Below are 15141 nucleotides of genomic sequence, written 5' to 3'. Positions count from 1 at the left end.
ACAGAGTCTCACTATGTCACCCTTGGTAGAGTGCCCTGCCATCATAGCTCATAGCAACCTCATCCTCTTGGGCTGAAGCAGTCCTCTTGCTGCAGCCAGCCAAGTAGCTGGGACTATATAGGCCCAGCTGTTTTTTGGTTGGAGTTGTCATTGTTGTTTCACAGGCCTCAGCTGGGTTCGAACCTGCCAGTTCCAGTGTATGTGGCTGGCACCCTAACTGCTGAGCTACAGGCACCAAGCCAAGTTGATCACACTATTAAAGTGGTAGCTCCAGGCTTATAACCTACCTCTATCTGTTAATTCTAATCCCATAATCTTTCTAGTATTACAAACTGCCTTATGCAGTTTTTCTTTAATAATTTTAACATTTGTTAATTTTGTTGAATCTAATAGCTAACAACAAACTCCTTAAGAACAAAACCCATAGATTAAACTTCTTTGATAAAGTTTACAATATGTAGTATAACTGAGGTCACAGTACATTCACAGTAAATGGATGAACATCGATTGATTGTTTTAATCCACAGGGAGGAATTGAAGGCATTGATGCCATTAAAAGAACTAGATAAAAAGTTGACAAACCAATTAATAGATTATATAGTATCCTGTAAGTTCTGGAGTGTATGAATTTGATACTAAGGTCCATAATGTTAGTGGCATAGCATATTCTAGGAGAATGAGGCATGCCATCCTATTTGTCACATATCCTACTAAGGCTACTTCCCTTATTTATAGTACTTACCCAATAATTGTACATGTAGGCTTATAATTTTCCTAATCTTGATTTGCACAATGGCCTTACATATTTTCTAAAGGAAGAGGGTTACTGCATTTAGTCTCCAAAGAAGGTTATTTCTCTTTATTAATGATACTACTATCTCACTAGCCCCAGTGTTTTGGGTTCACAGAAGGAAACATGACAATAATCAAAAAGGTAGAGAAGAGAGGCTTTACAAAATATAGCCTAGAAAACCAGTTTTTCACCCTAGACTGTTGATGCCTGATAGCTTTTGATCTGCCTCCATCTTACGTTCTTTGCTGGGGCATGTGTAAGTGATCTCTTAATTTAAATATAATCTTCAAACATAACTATTATAAATATACATTGATGTTTATTTTGTGATTGAACATCATTATCTTGTCTGATTTCTTGATGAATTCTTGATTCCTCTGCCCTCTGCAACAGCATATTTTGTTCTCAGAACTTTTTGGCAACGACAATCTCAAACAAAGCAGTTTCTGTTCTAGGATTTGTGTTTTCCAGTTTTCTTCATCTGTTGTCCAGTTACATTAACCAAGCAGTCTTGAATTAGATTAATCAAGCCTCAAATAAAAGACTTTTGTCAGGTGTCAGAACCTGCAATTAAAAACAACAGAGCATAACCCTTTCAAGAAATGCCTTGGGTTTTTGGGTTAATCTAGCTTATAAACATTGAGCATACAAACTACTAAATTGAAAGAGTCTTTGACCAAATGCTTTAATGCTAAAAGGCCCTTATTTTTTAGATCTGCATAAAAGGTTTTCATATATTTAGATTAATGTGATTGTTATTGTATCATAAACTTATGTTTGGCTTTGGTTGATAACTTATTTATAGAAGTCTTATTCAGTAGATTAAAAATGTTGGACTATACTCAAGCCATTTTTTTGGTCAGGAATTGAAGAATTTTAAATAGCCTCTTTTCCATTTTTGTAGTGACCTGTGTTCACACCTCTATTTATAATGAAGTAGAAAACTACTCTCTTACTGTACTACATTACTAATCTCCAGAGTTTTCTTTTACCTTACCCCATAGCTTATGTAGTACACATTCCTCGTAGGGTATTCAGTTTATATATGTCAGATTCTCTAGGGCCATGGCTTTTGCCAGATGAAGCACTTTTGATTTCGAGGCTGATGAAACACAGTGCAGTTATTGATCTGTGCATGACATAGCCTGTCTCTCTCCTAGCAGAGTGTAGCAACATTTATCCAGGAATTTGTGAAATGTCACTCGGATCATGTTCGCAAGGTAAACTGTGCAAAACCCAGGATCTGAGCTGAGAATCCATGTGGAATTGGACGTAACTGTCTTATTCCTATGTCCTATCTTCTAGATGAACCAAGTGATATTTGTTAACAGAATGTCTGTTTTCAATATTAGACTTCATAAGGAACTATTATTATTACTTAGAACACTGTGTACTGTAAAAGTATAATTCTTACCCTGTGTTTTCAGATTTAGTTCTGATCTTAACCACAGACAATCCAAAATAAGAATATCTGATGTGAAATAGCATCAGTTAGAAATTTCTTTTCTGTTTATAAAGGAAGCAGTGTTATAATATATTGCATGGCCTTATCATAGTGTTCTCGTTCTCTGTGTCAATATACTTTCAGGTAGGTGCGTCTCATTGAAATATCAACATATCTGGAAATGACAAATTATAACGTTGTCCTCACTATTGGATTAGTGTATTTAATTGCATAATACATCAGAATTTAGTTTTAAATGACTAGAATACTGATTTTGCATGTGGATAGATGTATTTATATTTGTTACAATTCAGTTTACTTAATGCACCTAATGCAGGTAAAGCACTGTAATAATGGGATAGGCAACAATGAATTAAATATGATCCTTGACCTCTGTAATAAGAGAGTTGGATATATGTATCATAATACGAGGAAATTGCAAGATACGAATAAATATATGTGTGTGCATTTGTATGTATATGAATGCATATGCACATGCACACACATACACCGTGAACATGTAGTGGAGAGAGAAAGCCATTCATTGCTGTAATGCTTTTGAAAGAGGTGCCACTTAGGCTCAGCCTTAAGGCTTGCCATGATTTGGAAAGTTGTGTTAATTGAACAAAGACATGAAAAGAAAGGAAAGCTTGAAAAGATGTCTAGGTAAGGAAGCAGTTTGTTAAGATTAGTGGGTAATCTGGTATGACTGTGGTTCTTAACCCTAGCTGCGTATTATCCTCACTTGGGAAGCTTTAAAAAACACCTATGCACAGGATCTGCCCTGGACCAATTAGCAAATTACCTGAGGGTGGGCCCTGTACCACGGTAGGTTTTAAAAGCAGTCAGCTGATTGTGATCTACAGCAAGGACTAGGACTAAAGCTTGAGAGATCAGAGATTGAATGCAAGCAACTAGAAAAGTGATAGTTTAAAACGTTAAAAAGGAGATCAAAACAATATTAACAGAAATAAAGAGAGTTATTAATAGAATAGAAGAATAAAAAAAAAAAAAGAGTGGTTATACCACACAGAGTTTGATAGGCAGTCCCATATGGGAAGATAAAGCAAAGGGAGAGATTTAAGGTATTTTCCAGATGTGTTATTAACTAAAGTGACTAGAAATTTTATGACAGAAGAATTACATTTATGAAAATATGCTGAATATTGGGAGAGGGAAATACCAAGAAGGTTGAGTAAAATGTAACAAATACCATTACACATGCACACTAGAATTTGGAAAAAAACACAAAAAAGAAAAGAAAGAAGAAATGTAAATCTCCCCCAGGAGCTTAATTGAATAGCATTTTATCATGTAGCCAAATGGTAATTTGTCACTGAAATGGAGATATCGAGTAAACAGTATGATTCATGTTTTTAAAATTTAGGGGAGAAATGGGCTAGATATATAATTTTGGAGTCATGCTTACTTGGGTGGTATTTAAAAATATAAGGCTGAAATGAAATCACCAAGGGAAGGACGGTAGATAAGATAGAAGGAAGATGAATTCCAAGATTTGAGCCTCGCACCCATCGGAAGTTGGGCAGACAAGAAAGGATCAGAAAGGAGAGGCAAGTTAAGTAAAAAGTAAACCAAGAAAAAGGAGTTATCTACAACACTATGTGGTAATATTAAGTCGAATGCTGCTCAATAAAATTAGTTCATGAGAGGAATTGAGAAATAGGAAGAAAAAAAGGAATTGGAGGTTGTAATTAAATATGCATGTATTTTAGAGTTATTTCAGGGAGCTTTGTTGGAAAGAGAAAGGGAGAGCCTTTTAAATGTAAATATCTAATAACTGAGATTCATAGGAAATAATGTAAACATTGATGATTTCAGTACTTTTAAGATAAAGCTGACACATATTAAGGATATACATTATTTGAACTGAGTAATAAAATGTCTTGTTCTAAATATTTATCAAAATGGTTCACATAATTAGGCCACAAAACAACAATAATCCACAAATTTCAAAGAATTAGTATCATATAAACAATATTGTCTAACAAATGTGAAGTTAGAATTAATTTTGAAAGTTAATTTAAAAATATCTGATGCAGATTAATAGAGACATTTTTAAATAATGAATGGATCAAAGAAGAATATAAAATGAAAGTGAGAAAGTGCTTCAAATTTAATGTCAATGAAATAATACATTTTGAAAACTCTAGGTACAGTTAAGGTGGTACTCAGATGAAAATTTATATCATTAAATATTTATATTAATAGTACAAGGAAGCTGAAAATTACAGAGCTAAACATCCAGTTTAAGAATGAAAAATTGAACAAATACAATGTTATAGGACTGTATTTATGTTCCCCCAAAATTTATAACCTCCGTGTGATCATATCAAAGTTAGGGTTAAGTCGTGAGAGTAGGGCCCCCAGGATGGGATTAGTTCCCTTAAAAAAGAGTAGGAGACACTGGTGCTCTCTGTTTTCTCTGCTATGTGAGGACACATGAGGAAAAGGCCCCTGTGCAAACCTGGAGGAGGGCCCTCAGCAGACACTGGATATGCTGTCACCTGATCCTGGTCTTCACAGCTTCCAGATCTGTGAGAAATTAATGTTTGTTGTTTAAGTCACCCAGTCTATGGTAATTTGTTATAGCAGGTAACTAAGACACTCAAAGGAAAAGTATTAAGATAAAGGCAAAAGTTGATATAGAGAAACAAAAAATAATAGTATACATGAGGCTTAGTGCCTGTAGCACAGTGGTTACGGCGCCAGCCACATACATCCAGGCTAGCAAGTTCAAACCCGGCCTGGGTCAGCTAAACAACAATGACAATTGCAAAAAAAAAATAGCCAGGCATTGTGGTGGGTGCCTGAAGTCCCAGCTACTTACGGGGCTGAGGCAGGACAATCAGCTTAAGCCCTAGAGTTTGAGATTGCCATGAGCTGTGATACCATGGTACTCTACCAAGGGCGGCATAATGAGACTGTCTGGAAGAAAAAAAATGTATACTATATATGGATATGTATGTATATGAGGTTTCCCAGATAAACAAAAATGGAAGGAGTTCATCACCGCTTGATTTGTATTACACAAATTACTAAACTGAGTTCTTTTTTTTTTTGTAGAGACAGAGTCTCACTATTTATGGCCCTCGGTAGAGTGCCGTGGCGTCACACAGCTCACAGCAACCTCCAACTCCTGGGCTTAAGCGATTCTCTTGCCTCAGCCTTCCGAGTAGCTGGGACTACAGGTGCCCACCACAACGCCCGGCTATTTTTTGGTTGCAGTTTTGGCCGGGGCCTGGTTTGAACCCGCCACCCTCGGTATATGGGGCCGGCGCCTTACCGACTGAGCCACAGGCGCCACCCTAAACTGAGTTCTTAAAGTTGAAACAAAACATGATAGACAGCAATGCAAAAGCATATGAAAGTATGAAGGGCACTGGAAGAGGTTAATATATCGAGAAGTATAAGAAACTTAATAGCAGTATGTAATCTCTTTTCATTTTGGTAGAGAGGTTAAAAGACAAAAGTTTAAAAAAAATACCTAAAAATATGTTAATGATACATGATATAAAAAGATGTAGTCTGTGACATCAAAAACATAAAATGTATTGGGGAGAAGTAAAAGTGTACAGTTTTTGTATGTGATGAAAGTTAAGTTTTTATCAGCTTAAAATAGATTGATATAACTATTATTATTTTATTATTATTTTTGGGGGGCTTATTCTTTTTTTTTATTAAATCATAGCTGTGTACATTGATATGATCATGGGGCATCATTCACTAGCTTCACAGACCGTTTACCAAGTTTCACATACACCCTTGTAAGATGCACCGCTGGTGTAATCCCACCAATCCCCTTCCCTCTACCCACCTCCCCCCTCCCTCCCCTCCCTTTCCCCCTTCCCCCTTCCCCCTATTCTTAGGTTGTAACTGGGTTATAGCTTTCATGTGAAAACCCTAAATTAGTCTCATAGTAGGGCTGAGTACATTGGGTACTTTCTCTTCCATTCTTGAGATACTTTACTAAGAAGAATATGTTCCAGCTCCATCCATGTAAACATGAAAGAGGTGAAGTCTCCATCTTTCTTTAAGGCTGCATAATATTCTATGGTGTACATATACCACAATTTATTAATCCATTCGTGGATCGATGGGCACCTGGACTTGGCTGCAATAAACATTCTGGTACAAATATCTTTGTTATAATGTGATTTTTGGTCTTCTGCGTATATGCCAAGTAGAGGAATTACAGGATTGAATCCAGATCTATTTTTAGATCTCTAAGTGTTCTCCATATCTCTTTCCAAAAGGAATGTATTAATTTGCATTCCCACCAGCAGTGTAAAAGTGTTCCCTTTTCTCCACATCCGCGCCAACATCTCTAGTCTTGGGATTTTGTGATATAGGCTAGTCTCACTGGAGTTAGATGATATCTCAAAGTAGTTTTGATTTGCATTTCTCTGATGATTAAAGATGATGAGCATTTTTTCATATGTCTGAAGGCCGCACGCCTGTCTTCTTCAGAGAAGTTTCTCTTCAAATCCCTTGCCCACCATGAGATAGGATCACTTGTTCTTTCCTTGCTAATACGTTTGAGTTCTCTGTGGATTAGTTAAATTAGTTATTAAACCTTTGTTGGAGACGTAACCTGCAAATATCTTCTCCCATTCTGAAGGCTATCTGCTTGCCTTATTTACTGTGTTCTTGGCTGTGCAGAAGCTTTTTAGTTTGATGCAGGTCCCAGTAGTGTATTTTTGGTGTTGCTTCAATTGCCCGACGGTCCTCCTCATAAAATATTCTCCCAGGCCAATTTCCTCAAGTGTTTTCCCTGCACTTTCTTCTAGTATTTTTATAGTTTCATGTCGTAAGTTTAAATCTTTAATCCAGTGAGAGTCTATCTTAGTTAATGGTGAAAGGTGTGGGTCCAGTTTCAGTCTTCTACAGGTCGTCAGCCAGTTCACCCAGCACCATTTGTTAAATAGGGAATCTTTTCCCCACTGAATGTTTTTAATTGTCTTGTCCAAGATCAAATAACGGTAAGTAGCTGGGTTCATTTCTCGGTTCTCTGTTCTGTTCCATACATCTACCTCTCTGTTTTTGTGCCAGTACCATGCTGTTTTGATCACTTTAGATTTATAGTATAGTCTGAGGTCTGGTAGCGTGATTCCTCTTGCTGTGTTTTCATTTCTGAGTAATGTCTTGGCTATTCGAGGTTTTTTCTGATTCCATATAAAACAAAGTATTATTTTTTTCAAGATCTTTAAAGTATGACAGTGGAGCTTTAATAGGGATTGCATTAAAATTGTATATTGATGGGCGGCGCCTGTGGCTCAGTGAGTAGGGCGCCGGCCCCATATGCCGAGGGTGGTGGGTTCAGACCCAGCCCCGGCCAAACTGCAACCAAGAAATGGCCGGGCGTTGTGGCGGGCGCCTGTAGTCCCAGCTGCTCGGGAGGCTGAGGCAGGAGAATCGTGTAAGCCCAAGAGTTAAGAGGTTGCTGTGAGCCGTGTGACGCCACGGCACTCTGCCCGAGGGCGGTACAGTGAGACTCTGTCTCTACAAAAAAAAAAAAAAAAATTGTATATTGCTTTGGGTAGTATGGACATTTTAACAGTGTTGATTCTTGCCAGCCCTGAGCATGATATGTTTTTCCATTTGTTAACATTCTCATCTATTTCTTTTCTTAGAGTTTCATAGTTCTTTCCCAAATATTTCATCTTGGGCACTACTGTGAACGGAAGAGAGTCCTTGACTGTTTTTTCAGCATGACTGTTCTTGCTATATATAAAGGTTACAGATTTATGAGTGTTGATTTTGTAACCTGAGACACTGCTATATTCCTTGATCACTTCTAAGAGTTTTGTAGTAGAATCCCTGGTGTTTTCCAGATTTATAATCATATCATCTGCGAAGAGTGAAACTTTGATCTCTTCTGACCCTATGTGGATACCCTTGATCGCCTTTTCTTGCCTAATCACAATGGGTAAAACTTCCATTACAATGTTAAAGAGCAGTGGAGACAATGGGCAACCTTTCCTGGTTCCTGATCTGAGCATAAATGATTTTAATTTAACTCTATTCAATACGATGTTGGCTGTGGGTTTGCTGTAGATGGCCTCTATCAGTTTAAGAAATGTCCCTTCTATACCAATTTTCTTAAGTGTTCTGATCGTGAAGGGATGCTGGATATAATAAAAATCCTTTTCCGCATCAATGGAGAGAATCATATGGTCTTTGTTTTTAATGTGTTTATATGATGAATTATATTTATAAATTAATTTCTATTATTTAGAAATACAATGAATTATATTTATAGATTTAATTAATTTCTATTTATTTGTAGATTTATGTATATTGAACCAGCCTTGAGGCAATGGGATAAAACCCACTTGGTCATGGTGTATAATTTGTTTGATGTGTTGCTAGACTCTGTTTGCTAGGATCTTGTTGAATATTTTTGCATCAATATTCGTTAGTGATATTGGTCTATAATTTTCTTTTCTTGTTGGGTCTTTTCCTGCTTTGGGGATCAAGGTAATGTTTGCTTTATAGAATGTGTTGGGTAGTATTCCTTCTTTTTCTGTATTTTGGAAAAGGTTGAGAAATATAGGTACTAGTTCCTCTTTAAAGGTTTGGTAGAATTCTGATGTGAATCAATTTGGTCCTGGGATTTTCTTTTTAGTGTTCTGATCATGAAGGGATGCTGGATATTATCAAAAGCTTTTTCTGCATCAATTGAAAGAATCATATGGTCCTTATTTTTTAGTTTGTTTATGTGCTGAATTACATTTATAGATTTATGTATATTGAACTAGCCTTGAGACCCTAGGATAAATCCCACTTGGTCGTGGTGTATAATTTTTTTGATGTGTTGTTGGATTCTGTTTGTTAGGATCTTATTGAGTATTTTAGCATCAATATTCATTAGTGATATTGGTCTATAATTTTCTTTTCTTGTTGGGTCTTTTCCTGCTTTGGGGATCAAGGTAATGTTTGCTTTATAGAATGTGTTGGGTAGTATTCCTTCTTTTTCTGTATTTTGGAAAAGGTTGAGAAATATAGGTACTAGTTCCTCTTTAAAGGTTTGGTAGAATTCTGATGTGAATCAATTTGGTCCTGGGATTTTCTTTTTAGGGAGGTTTTGTATATTGTTGCTATTTCAGAACTTGATACAGGCCTATTCAACATTTCCACTTAATTTTAACTAAGTCTAGGAAGGTAGCATGCTTCCAAGTATTTGGTCAATTTCCTTCAGATTTTTGTATTTCTGAGAATAGATTTTCTTGTAATATTCATTAAGGATTTTTTGAATTTCTGAGTAATCTGTTGTTATTTTGTCATTGCCATTTATGCTTGATGAAATTAGAGATTTTACTCTTTATTTCCTGGTTAGGTTGGCCCAAGGTTTATCTATTTTATTGACCTATTCAAAAAACCACCTCTTAGATTTATTGATCTGTTGTGTCATCCTTTTGTTTTCAATTTCATTTAATTCTGCTCTAATTTTGGTTATTTCTTCTGGGTTTGGGATTGTAATGTCCTTTTCCAGTTGCTTGAGATGTCCCATTAAGTTGTTAACTTTGTCTCTTTCCGTTCTCTTGAGGAAAGCTTGCAGTGCTATAAATTTCCCTCTTAGGACTATCTTTGTGGTATCCCAGAGGTTCTGATAATTTGTGTCTTCATTGTTGTTTTTTTCCAAAAATTTGGTAATTTCCTTCTAAATCTTGTCTATGACCCAGCTATTCTTCAGCATAAGGTCATTTAGTGTCCATGTTTTTGTATGAGTATGCAGATTCCTGTTGTTATGGAGTTCAACTTTTTTTCCAAGATGGTCCGAGAAGATGCAAGGAATTATTTCTATTCTTTTCAGTTTGCTGAGGTTAGACTTGTGACCTAAGATGTGATAAATTTTCGAGTATGTTTCATGGGCTGATGAGAAGAATGTGTATCCAGTTTTGTTAGGATGAAATGTTCTCTAGATGTCTGTTAAATCCAAATGTTGAATGGTCAAGTTTAAGTCTAAAATTTCTTTGCTTAACTTCTTTTTGGAGGATCTATCCAACACTGCCAAAGGTGTGTTAAAATCTCCGACTATTATGGTGCTAGAGGAAATCAAGTTGCTCATGTCTGTTAGAGTCACTCTTAAAAATTGAAGTGATTTCTGGTTGAGAGCATAAATGTTAATAATTGAAATCTCATCATGTTGTTACCCTTAACAAATATGAAGTGACCATCCTTATCTTTCCTTACTTTTGTTGGTTTAAGGCCTATTGTATCTGCAAATAGAATTGCAACACCTGCTTTTTTCAAATTTCCATTTGCCTGTAATACAGATGACCATCCCTTTACCCTGAGTCTATATTTGTCTTTTAAGGTAAGATGAGATTATTGTATGCAGCAGATATCTGGCCTGGGTTTTTATATCCAGTCAGCTAACCTGTGCCTCTTTAGAGGGCAATTTAAGCTATTTACATTAATTGTAAATATTGATAAGCCTGGTAGAATTTTGGGTATCAAGTTTTTCGAAAGTCCAGTGGCCATTTGTAATCCTTTTGTCACTGTGGAAGTTGGAATTTAAAGAAAAATTTCTGAATGAGTTACTTTTGTGGTGGAGGATTGTGCTGGTCATTAGGGAGGATAGGTCTAAGGATATCCTGGAGAGCTGGTTTAGTTATGGCAAATTTCTTCAACATGTGAATGTCATTAAAGTATTTAATTTCTCCATCATAAATGAAACTCAGTTTCACTGGATACAGGATTCTGGGTTGAAAGTTATTTTGTTTTGGGAGATTAAAAGTCAATGACCCCCCTCTTCTAGGTTGAAAGGTTTCAGTGGACAGATCTGGAGTCATTCTAATGTTCTACCCCTTGTAGGTTCTGGTTTTCTTGGTTCTGGCTGCTTGCAGAATTTTTTCCTTCATATTAACCTTGGCGAAGTTAATTATAATGTGTCTAAGAGATGTCTTATTCAGGTTAAGTCGTGCTGGGGTTCTGAAACTGTCTGCTATCTAAGTTTTAGAATCTCTTGGCATGTCTTGGAAGTTCTCCTTCATTATCTCATCAAGAAGAGCATCTGTGCCTTTCAAAGCCACCTTCTCACCTTCAGGTATTCCTGTAAGGCGAACATTAGTTTTCTTTGAATTATCTCAGAGTTCTCTGATAGAATGTTCCATTTTTGCTCTCCACTTCTATTCCTCTTTGAGGGTTTGGGAGCATTTTAAAGCTTTGTCTTCAATATCAGAAATCCTTTCTTGTGCATGCTCCATTCTGTTACTGAGGGATTCTACTGTATTTCTCGGATCTTTAGGGCTGCAAATTCTTGTCTCAATGTGTCAAAATCCTTGGTGATTTGTCTTTTAATTCTTTGAGTTCTTGAGACAACTTTTGAATTTCTAATTCCAACTTTACCTCCATTCTATTAATATTATTTGCAATCCAAATTCTGAATTCGATTTCTGACATCTCAGCCATTTATTTATGAATGGCATCTTCAGTTGTGTCCGCCATGTCATTTCTTGTGGGAGTTGATCTACTCTGGTTATTCATGTTACTGGAGTTTTTCCGCTGATTCCACCCCATGATTATTTTACACCATTTCACTAGATGAGCAGATAAGGTGAAGTTTGGTTGGGGGCTCCTGGAGTAGTGATTAACCAGCCCTTTGTCCAAGAACTGGGACTGGTGTCTGTACCTTTTCCCCTAGAGGTTTGCCAAGGACACTTACGCTGCTATGGCCTGAGGCACTGGGGACTTGCTCGGTGTGGTGGGGCTAAGTGGCTCTGTCTTGTTTGCAGCTGGTCTCTGTCCTACCCTAGTGAATCAGTTACTCTGGGTTGAAGTCTCAGCTATGGAGCAATATCAGCAATTAAGTCACCCTGCCGCCCACAGGCAATAACTGGAAACGGAAAATCAAACCTTTCCACAACCACATACCCAGGCTACCACTTTGGATAGTCCTCAGGTGATTGGCCTAGGTTAAGAGGTCCAAATTAATTGCCCCAGTCAGTACCAGTCTCAGGTGGGAGAGTTCAAAAGGTCTCCAACAACTAGATAGCAGGGGTCTGCTGGCAGCTCAAATATGACTCTCTCTGGTGCTCCATGAGTTCAGAAGGACCTGCCCAGCAAATGAATTAGTCTGGGAAGGTTGATGCCTCCTTCCCCACCTTGCAGAGCTGTTGACCCAGTTCCTTCCAATGAGCAGATGCTCCAGGGGTTTGCGCCTGCCTGAGCCACAAGGAGATCTATGTCTCCTCAGCCAGGCCACCATTGTCTGCCACTATCCAGCAGGGGGAGCTGAGGCCTGACAACCTCGGGTTCTTAATGGAGGCTGGGTCACTTTAGTCAGTTCCAGCTTCATCCCTGATTGATATTGCTGACATGAGAGAACAATTTTTCAGAATTTGTTTCTGTGCTAGCTATATTCCCCTGCAGACCAGACACTGTTTGAGTTCACAAAAACTGTGACTCAGCCCCAGTCTGTGCCACTGCCTGGAGCTGGAGGGCATGTCTCTCTCGGCTGCAGTCTGTGTTGGGGTGGGCACGGTTAGAGATCACAGTCAGCTTTCAGTTCTAGCCTCTGCCCACCTGCTTTTGTGTCAGCTATAATCCCCTGAGTGCTGGGTGCTTCTTAGGCTCACTAAAGAAGTCCTTCTGGCTTAGCCCTGCCCTTGGAGTGTGCCGTCTCTGTGCATGCATGTTCTAGTCTCTGACCCCGCTGCACCCCGCCCAGGCAGGTACCGCCTCAGGCATACCCTTTACTCACAGGGCCTGCGTTTCTGTCCCAGATCTGTTCTGCCAGTGGCTGCCACCGGAGAAGATGCCCAACTTTCTCTGGTTGCCCAGAGAGGCAGAGATATTTTGTCTCTCCAAAATATCCCCAGGGGTGTGAGCCCTATTGTTCCTGCCGCTGCCACTACTGCTCTGTGCCATGGGGCACTGCCTGTCCTCCCATATGATTCCCTCAGTTTACTGTCTTCTCCTTGCACCTGTGCCAAGAATCAGCACAGACCAGCAGCAGCCCACGCCCTGTCCATACGTATGGAGGAAGTGACCAAGAATCTGGACTCCATGGGGGACAGGCTTCCAGAACTCGGGATGAGAGCAGAGGGAAGTGCTGGAAGTTCAGAATTACAGATAGAGAATATATACAGTTTTATACAGTTTTATGCCTGGCAGGAGAGTGCCATTCATATGTCCTCTTCTGCAGAAAGAGTTCCTGCTTTTAGAGGGTCTCTCCTATGGGATAAAATAGGAGGGGATCTGAACTCTGCTCGCTTGTTTGCATAGAGTATACTGTGAGCTGTTCTCATGGGGAGGGGACTCCTGTCCGCTTGGCAATGGATTTTTTTTACCTATTGTTTGTTTCCTTGGGGTGGCAGTTTACCTCAGCAGGATTGATGTGCGTTCTTCAACTTTCTCTCTTTGCTCAGCTCCAAACCATCGGCTTACTCGTCTGTCCTTTAACTCTCCTTCCGGGCGGGAGCTTCTGTGGAAAGCAGACTCCAGTCAGCCATCTTGTTTCCACCCCCTATTATATGTTTTGGCAGGGTAATGACAAAGAAAATACCTATGAAAAATGCATAAAGAAAATGAGAAGGAATTCAAGCATATCACTATAAAAAGTTGGTGAAAAACAAAGAAAGATAGCAATGGAGGAAAAGAAGAACAAAAGCGCCTCAAGATAGAAAACAGTTAACAAATGGTGATAGTGAAGTACTTCACTATCAATAATTACTTTAAATATAAATGTATTAAACTATAATCAAAAGACCTAGAGTTGCTGAATCAATTTAATGTAAAATAAGATCTAACTATGTGCTATCTACAGGGGACTAACTTCAGATTTAAGGGAAGATGCTGAAAGTGAAGGGATGGAAATGTTATTCCATGCAAATGGTAAGCAAAAGAGAACAGAGTTAGCTATACTGATATCAGATAAAATAGATTTTAAATCAAAAACTATTACAAGAAGAAAAGAAGGACATTTACCTGACAGAATAATCAATTTACCAGAAAGATAAAAGTTATAAATATTTATGCACCAAAACCTCACAGCTCTTACATATATGGAGAAAACTTTGACAGAATTGAAGGAAGAAATAGACAGCAGTACAAGGAGAGGAGAAACTTCAATAGCCCATGTTCATTAATGAATAAAGCACCAGATTAATATAGAAATAGAAAATTTGAATGAAACTATGGACCAACTGGATCTAACAGATATATATATATTTTATCCAACAACAACAGAACATACATTTTTCTCAAGAGCACATGAAATATTTTCCAGGATAGATTACATGTTAGTCAACCAAACAAGTCTTAAATTCAGGAAGGGTAAAATCATTCAAAGTATCTTTCTAATCACAATGGAACGAAACTAGAAATCAATAGCAGAAGGAAACCTGGAAAATCCACAAAAGTGTAGAAATTAAACAAAACATTCCCAACCAGTGAGTCAAAGAAGTCACAGAGGAAGTTAGAAAAATTTTTGAGACAAAAGAAAATCAAAAGCTAACATAACTAAACTCATGGGCTTCAGCATAAGCAGTGCAAAGAGGTAAGTATATATACTATACTGTAAATTTAAACATTTGTTAAGAAGGTAGATCTCTGATTTATATTTCTTACCACAATAAAAAATGCAGAAACTTTTGAGAAATTGTGATACTTATTCATAATCAAATTCTTTTAGTGCCTGTCTACAAAAAAACCACATATATAGTGAGCCATCCATGTTGGCACACAGCTATAGTCCTATTGAGGCTGAGCCAGGAGGATTCCTTGAGCCAGAGAATTGGAATTTTCAGTGAGCTGTGATCATGTCACTGCACTTGGGTCTGGATGACCCTGACTCCAAAAAAAAAAAAAAGCAAACTGGGAAAAACATAGAAATTTCTTATTCTATTAAAAGGTGTCCACCAAAACCTTAAACAACCTC

The 15141-nt window shown here is 37.9% G+C and overlaps 1 protein-coding gene across 6 annotated transcripts in view; it reads left to right on the top strand.

Moving 5' to 3' along the window:
• Positions 1 to 15141, top strand: part of CNTLN (centlein) — a 379922-nt gene that overhangs the window by 287915 nt on the left and 76866 nt on the right. The window lies entirely within an intron of this gene.

This window comes from Nycticebus coucang, chromosome 2 (genome assembly GCF_027406575.1).
Source record: "Nycticebus coucang isolate mNycCou1 chromosome 2, mNycCou1.pri, whole genome shotgun sequence".
Taxonomy (NCBI): Eukaryota; Metazoa; Chordata; class Mammalia; order Primates; family Lorisidae; genus Nycticebus; species Nycticebus coucang.
The sequence above is the reverse complement of the archived record's forward strand: the minus strand, read 5'-3'. Positions and strand labels throughout refer to the sequence as shown.